The sequence below is a fragment of the Phyllobates terribilis genome, unplaced genomic scaffold, assembly GCF_046119375.1.
Source record: "Phyllobates terribilis strain yellow unplaced genomic scaffold, ASM4611937v1 Scaffold_1__5_contigs__length_1240528914, whole genome shotgun sequence".
NCBI lineage: Eukaryota > Metazoa > Chordata > Amphibia > Anura > Dendrobatidae > Phyllobates > Phyllobates terribilis.
In genome coordinates this window covers 64,045,976-64,061,529 of record NW_027362761.1, presented here as the reverse complement: position 1 = coordinate 64,061,529, position 15,554 = coordinate 64,045,976, and the positions used below count along the sequence as shown (strand labels likewise).

Sequence of the window (15,554 nt, the reverse complement as noted above, 5' to 3'; positions counted from 1 at the left end):
CGTTGGTTCCTGCACTAGTTGGGAGAGATAATTATCCTTAATATTTGTCAAGAACCTTTTTCCTTTCTGAGATCTACAGGTTTCTGTTTCCCAGTCAATATCCGGGTAGTTGAAATCCCCCATTACAATCACTTCATTATGTTTTGCTACTTTGTCTATTTGTCCTAATAGCAGATTCTCATTCTCCTCTGTTATATTTGGTGGCTTATAGCAGACCCCCAGTAATATTTTATTATTATTTTTAGTTCCCTCTATCTCTACCCACATGGACTCGACCCCCTCTTCTCCCTCTCCTATATCTTCCCTTAGTCTGGGTTTTAGACATGACTTTACATATAAGCAGACTCCTCCACCTTTCCCCTGTTTCCGGTCCCTTCTAAATAAACTATAATCTAATAAATTTACCGCCCAGTCGTAGCTATCGTCTAGCCAAGTCTCTGTTATACCTACGATGTCATATCTCGTAGGTATGACATCTCGCCAAACATTAAGCATGGGGGTGGATCAATCATGCTTTGGGGTTCTATTGCAGCCAATGGCACGGGGAACATTTCACGGGTAGAGGGAAGAATGGATTGAATGAAATTTCAACAAATTCTTGGTACAAACATAACACCATCTGTAAAAAAGCTGAAGTTGAAAAGAGAATGGCTTCTACAAATGGATAATGATCTTAAACACACGTCAAAATCCACAAGAGACTACGTCAAAAGGCGCAAGCTGAAGGTTTTACAATGGCCCTCACAGTCCCCTGATCTGAACATCATTGAAAATCTAGACCTCAAAATAGCAGAGCGTGCAAGACGACCCTGGAATCTCACAGAACTGGAAGAATTTTCCAAGGAAGAATGAATGACAATCCCTCAAACAAGAATTGAAAGATTCTTGGCTGGCTACAAAAAGTGTTTACAAGCTGTGATATTTTCAAAAGGGGGTGCTACTAGGTACTAACCATGCAGGGTGCCCAAACTTTTGCATCGGCCTATTTTCCTTTTTGAAATTTTTAAAATGTAAAAATATAAAAGATTAAAATATAGATATATTTTTTTGCCTAAAATATGAAGGAAATGTGTCATCTGTAACTTTAGGTCTTATAGAGATCATTTCATCTTCAACTTGCTTAACTGTTCACAATGACAATAAAAATGATACCAGAGCCAACAGCAAACCAAAGAGTAAGCAGAAGTTCTGATCAACGAAAAGTGCTACACAAAGAAGAAGCCTGGCTGGCAGAAAGGTGATGTCACCACAATTGTTTCCATCCTGGTGACACAGTTGAAACCACATTGACTGGTTGCCAGGGAGCTGGAGCGAAGTGTTCCCAAGCACTGTGCAGACATGAAAGGCTGCGGAGAAGGTCCGCTTCCAGCACCGGAATCATAAAGGAGTCCTTGGCCTCTTCAAAATAGGATCTTCTACATACAAATGAACCTTTTTTATCCTTAACTTTGAACTTCCTGTCTATTCAATACCAAATGACAAAGTTATTTTCTTGTAAACGTGTTTCGAATAATAGATTAATTAAAAAGACCACATACTTTATCATGTTTGCTTTTCTCATCAGTAAACCAAAATTTAAGAAAAAAATACAGAAATTCATCACAAGTTTATTTTAGCCTGAAGCATTTATCACTTATATGGACTGATGGACTCCAACTAGGAGAACTTAGAGTGGCTCCTCCATTCAAAGTCTATGGTACTGGCGGAAATAGTTGAACACATCAATCTAGCATTCCAGTCACCCAAGTCTTGAACATGGGGGTGCAACTGACAGTGCCAATCTACTACTGCCATCGATAGGGGTTGTCTGCATGTGTCTTGCAATTCTTAACTTTATGGGAGAGGTGGAAATAGCCATATGAGAATATATTTTATAGGGAAATTGTCTACATTTTTGCTAAATTATTGGAATTTTGGACAGTTATACAACATAGTATCACTTTCTACTCCCGAATTAAAAATCAGTTAGCCATCAACTTTAATTGGGACTCATCTCTCAGAAGCGAAAATTATGAAAACAACCTTTTAAATATTATTTAGTATTACTAAATGTAGTTCTATACTATGCAGAGTTAAAAGAACCAGTGGAACAGCTATTTCTAAAAATGTCCTGTGTTTTTAACATGACAATGCCAGGCATGATGTTCATGCTACTGTGAGCAGACTACATGGTCTAAACATGCTACCATGACCTGCAGCATCTCCTTGTCTCCCATCGAGCACATTTGAGACGTCATTGGTCAGCAATTGCATAGGGAGCTGCCAGCAGCAGATCTTGATGATTAGTCTGACAAAGTGCATTCAGCGCAACAACATTCCTCAGAAATCACTAATAACCTTATTGATAGCATACCAAGTTGTGCAACTGCATGTATTTCTGAACATGACATTCTTTCCTATTATTGAAAAAATGTATATGTTTTAAAAATGTTGCTTTCATTTTACCAATTATATGTTGTTAACATGCCTATCCCTTCTGTTATCTCCATAATTCCACAACTTTATCTTCCTGTTGAGGAGTTAGTGTGTGCATATATATATATATATATATATATATATATATATATATATATATATATATATATATATACATACACACACACACACACACACAGTCCTAGCATATTTAGAGTTATGTGGCAGATGATACCCACGAGTTGGATATGTGATTGCTCTCTACCACCCATGAAACAGTTAACAGAAGTGTCTGATGATTGCTCGGAGGTGTTAATGGCTAATGGCACAGATATTCAACACCTAACAAAGTCTATTCAAATAATGGAGAAAAAACCCAAACTTTAAAAATTACAGTCAAAATGACATGATAAATACGGGGTTTCTCCTTGCTCCAGGATTTTTTTTTTTTTTTTCATTTTATTTACGTCAATTGTTTCAATTGACCTGTTCTTCCATAATCCCTTGGCGAAGAAAACAGGATTTACTGTCTCAATTATATTTATTTTATCTGCTATTTACTAGCACAAATTCCAATATAATTGCAGAGAACTGCACTTTTCTTCTATACAATTTGTACTAATAACTCCAAGGTGACTTTATAAGGATATCCTTTAATGTGCAATGAAGGGATTTAAAAAGCAAGTGCTTTCTCCACCCAGCTTTACTTCCATTCTACTAAAAGGGGGGCTTTCCATTGGATATAAAATCTGACTAAAAGGATGCAATTTATCCAAGAATGTTATGTTTTGTTGGTAGGCACTGATGGAGAGTAAGCAGTGACCATTGAAATGAATGGGAGCTCAAGAAAAAAAAAATGTTCTCACTTGTCATCCGTCTGCAATCTATTTTTTACAGTAGCAGCTCGTTTATAAGACTATTTACAGTTTCCCATGTTGCAGAATTGCAATATATCCGTAAAAATACGGACGCTATACTGTGGAATCTGATTCTTTTTTTCGCACCCATAGATTTGAATGGGTGAGTCTCATCCGATTTCAGAGTCAAATCGCAGCATGCTACGATGTTTCTCACAGACAGATTGTCAGTGAAATAATGGTTATCAGCAGTGCCCCATTGAATGACATAGGTCTGATTTATATGCTCATGTGCACGAGCCCTAGCTTTCTTAAATATTCAGGTTCTTGGTTTACCTTTTGGATTTACCGACAGCGCCACAGTTGTTGAATAATACAATTAATCATCAAAAATATAAATTGGGTAATAATTGTGAGCACAGTGTAGGTGTCAGTTTAGGTCTCATACTATTTCATACAGTGTAATTAAAGGGGTTAACCGGAACTTGTGTTTTTTCTTCTCTTAGGGTACGTGCACACTGTCCGGAGCCGCCTGCGGCCCCGACACAGCAGAATAGCATATGCAAATGAGAGGCGCCATTTTTTTTTTCACTTGAGGACTTTCCTCATAGAAGTTAGTCTATGGGGAAAGCCCGCATGCGGACATGCAGTGGTCTGGAAAGTGGACATGAGATTTCTAGAAATCCCATCCACTATGCTGTACCAGCTAGCCTTGCGGGTTTGACGCAGCGCAACACTCAGCTTCAAACCAACAGCAGCTCCTGACTGTCTGCACATACCCTTAGGGTAAAAACTTACTGACAGGTTGCAAACTAACTCCTTGTTGTGCCCTGTGAAGATGTCTTGTGGCTCAGGCAGAGATTCCCCTGCTTCTTTTGACCTCACATCAATGGAACAATGTCTTATCTTCCAGTCTGCTTTATCGATAGGTGTCAATGCCAAAGTCATGCTAATTGACTGTCAGCTACTCGCAGTTAGGCAGTGGGGATCCAGCTGTCAATCAGCATGGCATTGACATTGACAGAGCAAAGTGTAAGAGAAGGCGCTGCTCTGTCAATGTTAGGTCAAAAGAAGCAGGTGAATCAACGTCAGGAGCCCTCCGAGAACCGAAACAGATCATCGCAGGGCAGATCAGGTAGGTAGTTAGCAACTACCCTCTTGATAGGGTTTTTTCCTATTGGGCTTAGAACTAAATCCCAGATAACCCCTTTAATAAATACACCCAGTTATGTGCAATATTTTCCTTATAACAAGAGATTTTGGTTTTGGTTTTTAGCATTTATAGAAAAAATGAGATAAGCAAATAAGAAAAATAAGACAAAGCCAAAACCTGGCCTCACAATTACATATTATATACAGTAGTACATTGAATGATCTCATGAAAGTACATAAACATCAGTCAGCTCCTGATATACGCTATATAGACAAAAGTATTTGGACACCAACACATTACACCTACAGGAGCTTTTATGACATCTCGTCCTAAATCCATAAGCATTAATATGGAGTTGGTGCTGACTTTGCAGCTAAAACACTTTCCACTCTTCTGGGAAGGCTTTCTACTGTGGGAATTTTTGCCTATTCATCCAAAAGAGCATTTTTGAGGTTGGATACTGCTGTTGGACGAGATAGCCTGGCTCCCAATCTCATATTATAGTTCATCACCAAGGTATTCGATGGAGTAGAGGTCAGGGCTCTGTGCACACTAGTCACTTTCTTCCACACCAAACTCACTCAACCATGCCTTTATGAACCTTGCTTTGTGCACTGGGCACATTCATGCGGGAACAAAGATGGGCATTGCCCAATCTGTTCCCACAAACCTTGAAAGTTTATGCATTATATCTTATAATAATAATAATAATTGTATTTCTATAGCGCCAACATATGCCGCAGCACTTTACATTTCAGAGGGAACTTGTACAGACAATAAAGACTTTACAGAGTAATATACAATTTAACAGATGCCAACAGGAGTGAGGACCTGCTTGCAAGCTACAGTATACAGTATATAATAAATAGGGTATTTAAATAACGCTTCATGAACCGGTCACCAGCAAGTATCTGTATAAGCATAGATACCGAGTGCATGGAGGGTGTGTAAACAAATGCTATGAAGGACCAAATTTGTAACAAATTTTTTGTAAGGACAAAATGGGAATAGTTACATAAGTGTGGTGAGGCGATAGGACAGTCTAAAGAAGTGCGTTTTTAAGGCATGCTTAAAACTGTGGGTATTGGGAATTAATCAAATTGTCCTAGTGCATTCCAGAAAATTGGTGCAGCATGTGAGAAGTCTTGGAGATGGGAGTGGGAGGTTCGGATTATTGAGGATGTAAGTCTTAGATCATTAGTGGAACAGAGAGCATGGGTAGGGTGATAGACAAAGATTAGGGAAGAGATGTAGGGTAGTACAGAATTGTGGAGAGCTTTGTGGGTGAGAGTGAAAACTTTATATTGGACTCTGTAGCGGATGGGCAACCAGTGTAATGACTGGCACATAAGTGTAGCGGTTGGAGAGGAATATGATCCTGGCTGCTGCATTCAGGATGGATTGGAGAGGGGAAAGTTTAGTAAGAGGGAGACCAATTAGTAAAGAGAGTTGCAATAGTCCAGACGAGAATGAATAAGAGTTACAGTAATAGTTTTTGCAGAGTCAAAGGTAAGAAAAGGTTGAATTCTAGAGATGTTTTTGAAGTGTAGGTGACATGAGCGAGTGATCGGATGTAGGGAGTGAAGGAAAGATCTCAGTCAAATATAACCCCAAGACAGCGGGAATGTTGCAGGGAAGTAATGCTAGAATCACTCATGGTAATGGCAATATTGGGTTTAGGAAAGTTAGTAGAGGGAGGAAACACAAGGAGATTCAATTTTAGATAGAGTGAGGACATGATGTTAGAGACAACAGAAAGACAGTCATTGATATTTTGTAGTAAATATTAAACATATCTTAAACATTAAATATTGGAGATGTTCAAACACTCGACAGATCCCTGACGAAGATATATCGGGTCACATACTAGGTCAAATGTGTCTATGCACAGTCAGAGTGTTTGGAGGGGTTGAGCTCTCCGTGATTAACTGGTATGGATACATATGTGAAGGAGGATGAGAACCTACTGGGTGCCTGAACCACCAGCCCTATTAAAGCTAATATGGCTGACAGTGATCAGTCAGATACTTCCAGATGCTTCCTATCATAGAAGATAAAGTTGAGAGCTGAGATTATCACAGGAAGGCTATACAAAATGATTTCACGTCATGATCTGAGGAACACAGACATGTTTTCATGTTTTGCTGGATATATACTTTATTTTTTTTAACAGGAGTTTTTATTCTCTTTGTGAATAGTTTACATTCTTAATAAGATACATGTACTACAATGAATTTATACAAACATTATATGGACAAGACAAACATACTAGGACACCTACAGGAGCTTTTGACATCACAAGGGCTAACTTAACCAGCTTCCACTCTTCTGAGAGAATTTTCTACACGATTTTAGAGTGTGTGTGGAAATGATTGCCCATTCATCCAGAAGAGCATTTGTGAGGCCAGACACTGATATTGGAGGAGAGGACCTGGCTCATAATCTCTGATCTAGTTCATCCCAGAAGTGTTTGATGGGGTTGAGGTCAGAGTTCTGTGCATGGCAGTCAAATTCTTCCACTCTAAGCTTCCCCAAACATGCCTTTATGGAATTTGCTTTGTGTACTGGGCACAGTCATTCTGGAACAGAAAATGGCCTTCTCCAAACAGTTCCCACAAAGTTATAAGCACATAATTGTCCAAAATGTACTGGCATTAAGATTTCCTTTCACTGGAACTAAAGGGCAACTGATAAACATCCTCATAGCCTTATCCCTCCTTCACCCAACTTTCCATTAGTACAGTGACATCAAGCAAGCAACATTCTCTTGGCATTGACCAAACCCAAACTCATCCATCAGACTGCTATATACTGAACACATCTCCACTGTTCTAGAACCCAGTGGTGACGTGCTTTACACTACATCATCTGATGCTTGGCATTGTGCTTGATGATGTAAGGCTTGCATTCAGCTGCTTGGTCATGGAAAGCCATGGCATTAAGCTTCAGGTACACATTTTTTCTCTGATGTTAATATAAGAAGAGGTTTCACCTCTGCAGCTATTGAAAAAAATCCAAAGAAGGGGCACACGTGAAATATGTAAAAGGAATATTAAAATATTTTCAACATAGAAAATAGGGGGTCACAACACATCATGTAACCTCATATAAAGACATACAATGCAGTATGTGTATATATATATATATATATATATATATATATATATATATATATATATATATATACACTGTGTTCCAAATTATTATGCAAATCATATTTTCTCAGATTTTCCCAAATTACCTATATGAATTGCAGTCATTGTAATTTTCCAGTCAAATAACTATTAGAGTACAATTGAAAGGTTTTTGTACAAACTGCCTATGATAACAGTATATTTTAAAAAAAAAATAAAAAACTCAAACTGCACTCAAAATGCATGTTCCAAATTATTATGCACAGCAGAGTTTTCAACCTTTTCATTTTAATAAAGAACAAAAAAATGGTCATTTTTGAAATTATAAGCATTAGCAGGTTATTACAAACTGAAATCAAACAGTTTTCAACGCAAAACTTTATTCTAGGTGATGTTACATTTGCACATAGGACCCCTTGTTCGAAAGGAGCTTCTGAACTCTCTCGTCCATTGAATTTGTCAGGTTTTGGATGGTTTCTGCTTTAATTGTTTTGCATGAGGACAGAATACCCTCCCAGAGCTGTTGCTTAGATGTGAACTGCCTCCCACCATCATAGACACTCCTTTTGATGATGCTCCAGAGGTTCTCAATGGGGTTGAGGTCAGGGGAGCATGGGTGCCACACCAAAATTTGTCCCCTTTTATGCCCATAGCAGCCAGAGATGCAGATGTGTTATGTGCAGCATGAGACGGGGCATTATCATGCATGAAATGATCTCGATGGTCCAGATGGATGGAGTGGAGGATGGCTGGTTGATGGACACCCCATGCAAACACAGCTACGGCGCTAACAAGGAGGAGGTGGAGTAATGTTTTGGGCTGGAATCATGGGGAGAGAGATTGTCGGCCCTTTTAGGATCCCTGAAGGGGTAAAGATGAACTCCATAATGTATGTTGAGTTTCTCAAACAGCACTTCCTTCCATGGTTCAAGAAGAAGAACCGTGCATTCCGCAGCAAGATCATTTTCAAGCATGATAATGCCCCATCTCATGCTGCACATAACACATCTGCATCTCTGGCTGCTATGGGCATTAAAGGGGACAAACTTATGGTGTGGCACCCATGCTCCCCTGACCTCAACCCCATTGAGAACCTCTGGAGCATCATCAAAAGGAGTGTCTATGATGGCGGGAGGCAGTTCACATCTAAGCAACAGCTCTGGGAGGGTATTCTGTCCTCATGCAAAACAATTCAAGCAGAAACCATCCAAAACCTGACAAATTCAATGGACGAGAGAGTTCAGAAGCTCCTTTCAAACAAGGGGTCCTATGTGCAAATGTAACATCACCTAGAACAGGGGTCCTCAAACTGCGGCCCGCGGAGGACTTTCATCCGGCCCGCCGGGCTATGGGCGGAGGAGAGAAGAGCGGTGCCATTGCCCGCCCTTCCCCCCGCTTGCTCAGGGCCCCGGCAGGCGGATACTTACCTCTTCCCGTGCCTCTGCAGATCCGCTGTCTTCCGTGCTCTGCGCTTCCTGTGACGTCTCAGGTCAGAGGGCGTGGTGACGTCTTTACACCGCGCCCTCCCGAGTGCTGTTACAGGCAGCGCAGAGCGGGACAACGCCGCCGCGATGCTGGAGTCCAGACCAGAGCAGCGGCAGCAAGTGAGAAGTGAGGTGAGCATTGGATTTTTTTTTTTTTTTTTTAATGTATGGAGGCATAGGTCATTATATGGAGGGTGACAAGCTGCATGGGGCATTATATGGGGGGGTGACATGCTGCATTATATGGGGGGGTGACATGCTGCATTATATGGGGGGGGTGACATGCTGCATGGGGCATTATATGGGGGGGTGACATGCTGCATTATATGGGGGGGTGACATGCTGCATGGGGCATTATAAAGACAGGGGAGTGATATCCTGCATGGGGCATTATATGGGGGGGTGACATCCTGCATGGGGCATTATATGGGGGGTGACATCCTGCATGGGGCATGATATGGGGGGGAAAGGGACATCCTGCATGGGGCATTATAAAGACAGGGGAGTGATATCTTGCATGGGGCATTATATGGTGTGAGAAAGGGACATCCTGCATGGGGCAATATATGGGGGGTGGCATCCAGCATGGGGCATTATAAGGGGGGAACAGCCTGCATGGGGCATTATAAGGGGGGAACAGCCTGCATATGGCATTATAAGGGGGAAACAGCCTGCCTATTGGGAACATTTACCTGCCCATTGAGGACCTATGCTGCCTATTGGGGACCAATGCTGCCTATTGGGGACCTATGCTGCCTATTGGGGACCTTTGCTGCCTATTGGGGATATTTACCTGCCTATTGGGGACATTTACCTGCCTATTGGGGACCTATGCTGCCTATTGGGTACATTTACCTGCCTATTGGGGACCTATGCTGCCTATTGGGTACAGTTACCTACCTATTGAAATACCGGTTGATTTAACTTTACTTGTTCTTCATTTTAAATATTGTATTTGTTCCTGTATTGTTTTTTTTACTTCAAAATAAGATATGTGCAGTGTGCATCGGAATTTGTTCATAGTTTTTTTTAAAAACTATGTTCCGGTCCTCCAATGGTCTGAGGGACCGTGAACTAGCCCCCTGTTTAAAAAGTTTGAGGACCCCTGACCTAGAATAAAGTTTTGAGTTGAAAACTGTTTGATTTCAGTTTGTAATAACCTGCTAATGCTTATAATTTCAAAAATGACCATTTTTTTGTTCTTTATTAAAATGAAAAGGTTGAAAACTCTGCTGTGCATAATAATTTGGAACATGCATTTTGAGTGCAGTTTGAGTTTTCTATTTTTTTTAAAATATACTGTTATCATAGGCAGTTTGTACAAAAACCTTTTGTAGCGTCGGCGTCCCTGCCTCCTGCTAGGCAGGGATGCTGTTCCCCTCACCTCTCCGCTCTGTGCCCGGCGTCCTCCTCCCGCTCTGCTGGCAGCGCGCGCTGCTTCCCGGCCACTGTGCTTAGGGCGCGCGCGCGCTCCACCTCTCTTAAAGGGGCTGCGCGCGCCGTCCTAAGGAGTCCCCGGCCAATGGCCGGAGGACGGCACCATATATAAGGCACCTCCTCCAAAATGGAGGTGCCCGAGCAATGTTGTTGCATAGCCTATCACTCTGCTTCAGCCCTCAGGTCCCGTTACCAGTTACCTGCCAGTTACCTGCCAGGTTCCTGCTTGATACCTGCCTGTTACTTGTCTTTCTACTTGCATTCCTGCGGTCCGACAGTCTGCCTACCAGCCCTGCCAGTCTGTCTATGGATCTGATTGCCCGCTCACCTGGGAGCGCTCATCTGCTACCTGCCTGCTAGCCTACCTGGAGGCTCTACCGTCACGTGCTGTGACCACCTGCCTGTCCAGAGACTCTTACCCGCTCACCTGGGAGCGTCCGCCTGCTACCTGCCTGCTAGCCTACCTGGAGGCTCCGCCGTCACGTGCTGTGACCACCTGCCTGTCCAGAGACTCTTACCCGCTCACCTGGGAGCGTCCGCCTGCTACCTGCCTGCTAGCCTACCTGGAGGCTCTGCCGTCACCTGCTGTGACCACCTGCCTGTCCAGAGACTCTTGCCCGCTCACCTGGGAACGTCCACCTGCTACCTGCCTGCTAGTCTACCTGGAGGCTTAGCCATCACTTGCTGTGACCACCTGCCTGTTCAGAGACTCTTGCCCGCTCACCTGGGAGCGTCCACCTGCTACCCGCCTGCTAGCCTATCTGGAGGCTTAGCCATCACTTGCCGTGACCACCCGCCTGTCAAGAGACTGTCCCCGTCACTTGCCGTGACCTCCTGCCCTTCTACCCAGAGACTGTCCCCGTCACTTGCCGTGACTACCTGCCCGCCTACCCTGGGAGCCACCTGCTTCCTTACAAGGACTGCCCCTTTGTATCGTTGCTCAGAGGTTCCACCTCCCAGACCCGTTACACCTTTCAATTGTACTCTAATAGTTATTTGACTGGAAAATTACAATGACTGCAATTCATATAGGTAATTTGGGAAAATCTGAGAAAATATTATTTGCATAATAATTTGGAACACAGTGTATATATATATATATATATATATATATATATATATATATATATATATATATATATATATATATATATATATACACACATATACTGCATTGTATGTCTATAACATTGTAGTAAGAACAGGGGACCCCAGGAAGGGGTGGGCGCGACACTGCCTGGTGTCCCCTGATTATCTTACTGCAGTGAGTATAGTTTACACTATTACTGTACTTCACCAGACAAACTCTGCAATCACTGCGCATTGTATTTATTGGCGTTATATACCTGAATCACATGCAATGTCATAGATACATAACAGTATATATGTGTGGTTCTTTTATTACATTTTCACAATGCAGCATATATCTTACCATATTTTATCTAATTGTATAATAATTGTGCATATTGGCAAATTTAAACTGCTATATATCTGAATTATATGCAATGTTATAGACATACAATGCAGTGTGTACATATATATATATATATGTATATATATATATCAGGTTGCATGATGTGTGACTCCCTCTTTTCTATGTTGAAAATATTTTCATATTCCTTTTACATATTGCACGTGCACCCCTTCTCTGTCGTACTTTTTGTTAACTCCCTGACTTTGGAATAGACAATATTTATAGCAAATATTTTGATTTTGGACTTTATCCTTGTATTTTCCAGTAATTTTTACCGACTGTCTGGGTTGCCATCACCATCCTACATAGGTTGTAGCATGACATTATTACTTTAGTTCACACATTTGCGCTATACAGTTTACTACCTTTGTGTCATAGCCCTATGTTCTCCCTTGGTCTTCATTTTATCTGCAGTTAACCCTGAAGAGCATTGGTGACTTTTGCGCACTATGCACCTCAACACTCGGTGACCGCTCTGTAACTTAATGTGATATCCACTTTGTGTCTGAGTTGCTGTGGTTCGTTCCACAGACCTGAGTAGTCTGGAAAGCTTGCAATTTGTTACCATCTTTTCAGTTAGCCATTAAAAGGTATCAACCACTGAGGACTCTGAAATCTAAATATTTTTCTATTTACTGGCTAACACGGTACATATATATTTTTCTTGTTACAACGGTGACATTCAATTATAGTACCACGCTCAAATTCAGGGAGCTCTTTAGAACGAGCCATCCTTTCACATATGGTAGTAAAGGCAGATTGCTAAGGGCTGGATTTTATACACCAGGGGCAATAGGACTGAATGAAAACCTCAATGTAGGGATTAAAAGATGTGTCGCAATACTTTTCTTCATATAAGTTTACTCCATTTGTGAATATTGAGCGTTCAATATAAAAAGTGCCATTCTTATCAAACCAGCATTATATCGCAAAACGTCCAGTCCTGCGTGATTACAGAAATGTCACATGGCGTATGATAAATTTGTCATATTAATTACTTTACCTACGTACTGTTATAAAATACCAAGGAAGATGTTGACTCCATTAAGACATATCTATGGCATAAAGTACAGAACCTTATTTATTATAGTTTGACATTTTCCTCCAAACATTTGAGTATATCTTTTTTTAATTACTCTTCATTCTTCTCAGATGTAAACCGCCCCCCTTAATAATAGGAAGTCTCCAGTCCAATATATGGGCATGAGATCTCTGAATGGCCATGAAAAAATTCCACTAGCCTGGCTACTTTATTAAAAACTGAGCCCATATAACTTTATAACTGTTACTACTGAACGGAGGAAAAATAAAGCTGCATCTTACTATTAAAAGTGATATGTAGATAGCAATTTTGTAACACAGCAAGTAAGAAATATAAATGTCGTGATGTCATAAGTGTATGGGATATTTATTATCCTGTCCCCACGAGGGGTATTATGTTGTGCTTCACTATGCATGAAAGGGTTACTGGATCAGCCTTGGAATAAGAGGACATCTGTACGCCAGACGGGCAGCTTTATTAATACAGTAAGTGCAGTAATAATAAGGCTTCTAATAGTTGGGATGATGCCGTCTTCTCTATGGGAATATGCATGCACATCACAGGGGGAGGCAGTCTTACACTAATTACACTAGACAGTACCCAGTATACATGCATGATTTCATCATCATCAGCCATTGTCAAACTACAATTAGCACTGGAGCTGGGAAGGACTCAGCACTAAACACAAGTAAGCCTTGAAACATGACACAACAAAAGAAATCTCAAGTGCAAATGTAGCAGAACTGAATTTGGCACTTAACCCTTTGGTTCTGCGTTCTTTTCGCACTGGAATAATAATATTCTAGTACTAGGATTACCTATAATCTACAAATAATACATTGAGTTATACCAAACGACAATCTCAGCTCTGCTACGTCTATAGACGAACTACATCCAGTTACGCCTTAGAGATGATAGAAATATCTGTATGTACAGTAAATGTGTAATAAATGAGAAATAGCACTTTACCTTGCTGGAGAGCTCCCCAGTACACGATGCAGAGCATGCTCTACTACTGACCGCTGCTCCCCATCCCAGCCCTGTGGCACATCCAAGAGACACTGAGGTGCAGGTGAGCGCTCCCCAGCCGCTATGTGAGTAGACGGTATGAGCACCACATACACATATGGCACAAGTGACTGCAGCTAACATCTACTGAGCTCTAGAGCTGCTGCCAAAGATGCTTGAAAGGGAACTCCACCCAGCTGCCATCCCTCTGAGCATGTCCTGTTTGTAGAAGAGGGCAGGCACACCTTCCCTAATGTGCCGTTCTTCCCACTTCTGTTTGCATGTATATTTAATTACTAAGAATCCAATATTTAAAGGGCTGTTTATAAATAAACATGGCTGATATAAATATTGGATATGTATTGCCATACATTTGCAACACAGGATTACATTTCAGTCCCGAATAAAAATATTTTCGATGTCAAAGAGTGCAGGGTTAATTTGTGTACAGTGAAATGACGGAACTGCATTGAAAATAAGAACACAAGAACGAGTGGGTATTTTAAAATTCAAATTCACCAGGATGTTCAAAAGTTTTCAAAAAATGTGATTTTCAGCAAATTGATTCAGCTTGAATCACAATACCGCAAAGCCTCTGATGACCTTAAAAAATTGTGTGGAACATTCTGAGGTCTCCCAGGACTGTAGCAAACGCATTTCAATCTGCTTAGCGCAAACACAGCCTTAGTAATGTCATATCAATGTCACCATAGACATGGATGTTAACTGGTAGCAACTAGGGTTGAGCGAGTATGTTCTGTCCGAGTATGCTCGGGCCGAGCTCCGAGTATTTACAGCTGCTCGGTGATATGTTTGAATCGCTCCCGTGTGCATGATTTGCAACTGTTTGACAGCTTTATTACATGTGAAGAATGTGTAAGAAATAGACATTCCTCACATGTATTAAAGCTGTCAAACAGTCGCAAATCATGCACACGGGAGCGATTTAACCATATCACCGAGCAACTGTAAATACTCGGAGCTCGGCTCGAGCATACTCGGCGAAAGGGTTAATAGAACATACTCGCTCAACACTAGTAGCAACTATTAGCCCACTTAATAACACAGTGCACTAACAGACTATGGCTTTTTTAAAATTAAAAAACAATCCAAAAATGATCCCACACAGCGATATGTGCTCAGACAGACTCTTCTGTGCAGAACACTGACTCAGACTGATAGTGTCACTGTCAGTGATAACATCATACTGCTGTGACTGAGACAATAGATGTGCTATATATTCCATAATGCCCTCTTTCTCCCCACTAATATGCTTGCCCTGTGGCAATTATACCAATTGTTGCCTGCAGGAACTACTACTGACCGGGTGGCTGGTGCCTGTGATGGTGGTGCTTTTGCTATAGAAAAGGTGGAACTGTCATTCGATTCATACTGCAAAAACTATGGGCAGCATGGAACAGAGCTATTTACCATTCTGTTCCATTGTGCAGAATATCCTTCCACTCTTCTTTCAGGGCAAGGGGAATATTATTTTTGGGTATTTTTTTATTTTCAGTCAGTACTTGTGGGGGAAAACTGTAGGAGCATCA

General features: G+C 41.3%; 1 protein-coding gene across 3 annotated transcripts in view; it reads right to left on the bottom strand.

Moving 5' to 3' along the window:
* FRMPD1 (FERM and PDZ domain containing 1) overlaps positions 1–14,222 on the bottom strand; it is a 214,799-nt gene extending 200,577 nt beyond the window's left edge. For all 3 annotated transcript variants that reach the window (XM_073662693.1, XM_073662686.1, XM_073662703.1), the window contains exon 1: positions 13,966–14,222. The gene's annotated coding sequence lies outside the window, so the exon portion shown is untranslated. The remainder of the gene's footprint in view (positions 1–13,965) is intronic.
* Positions 14,223–15,554: the final 1,332 nt, after the last annotated feature.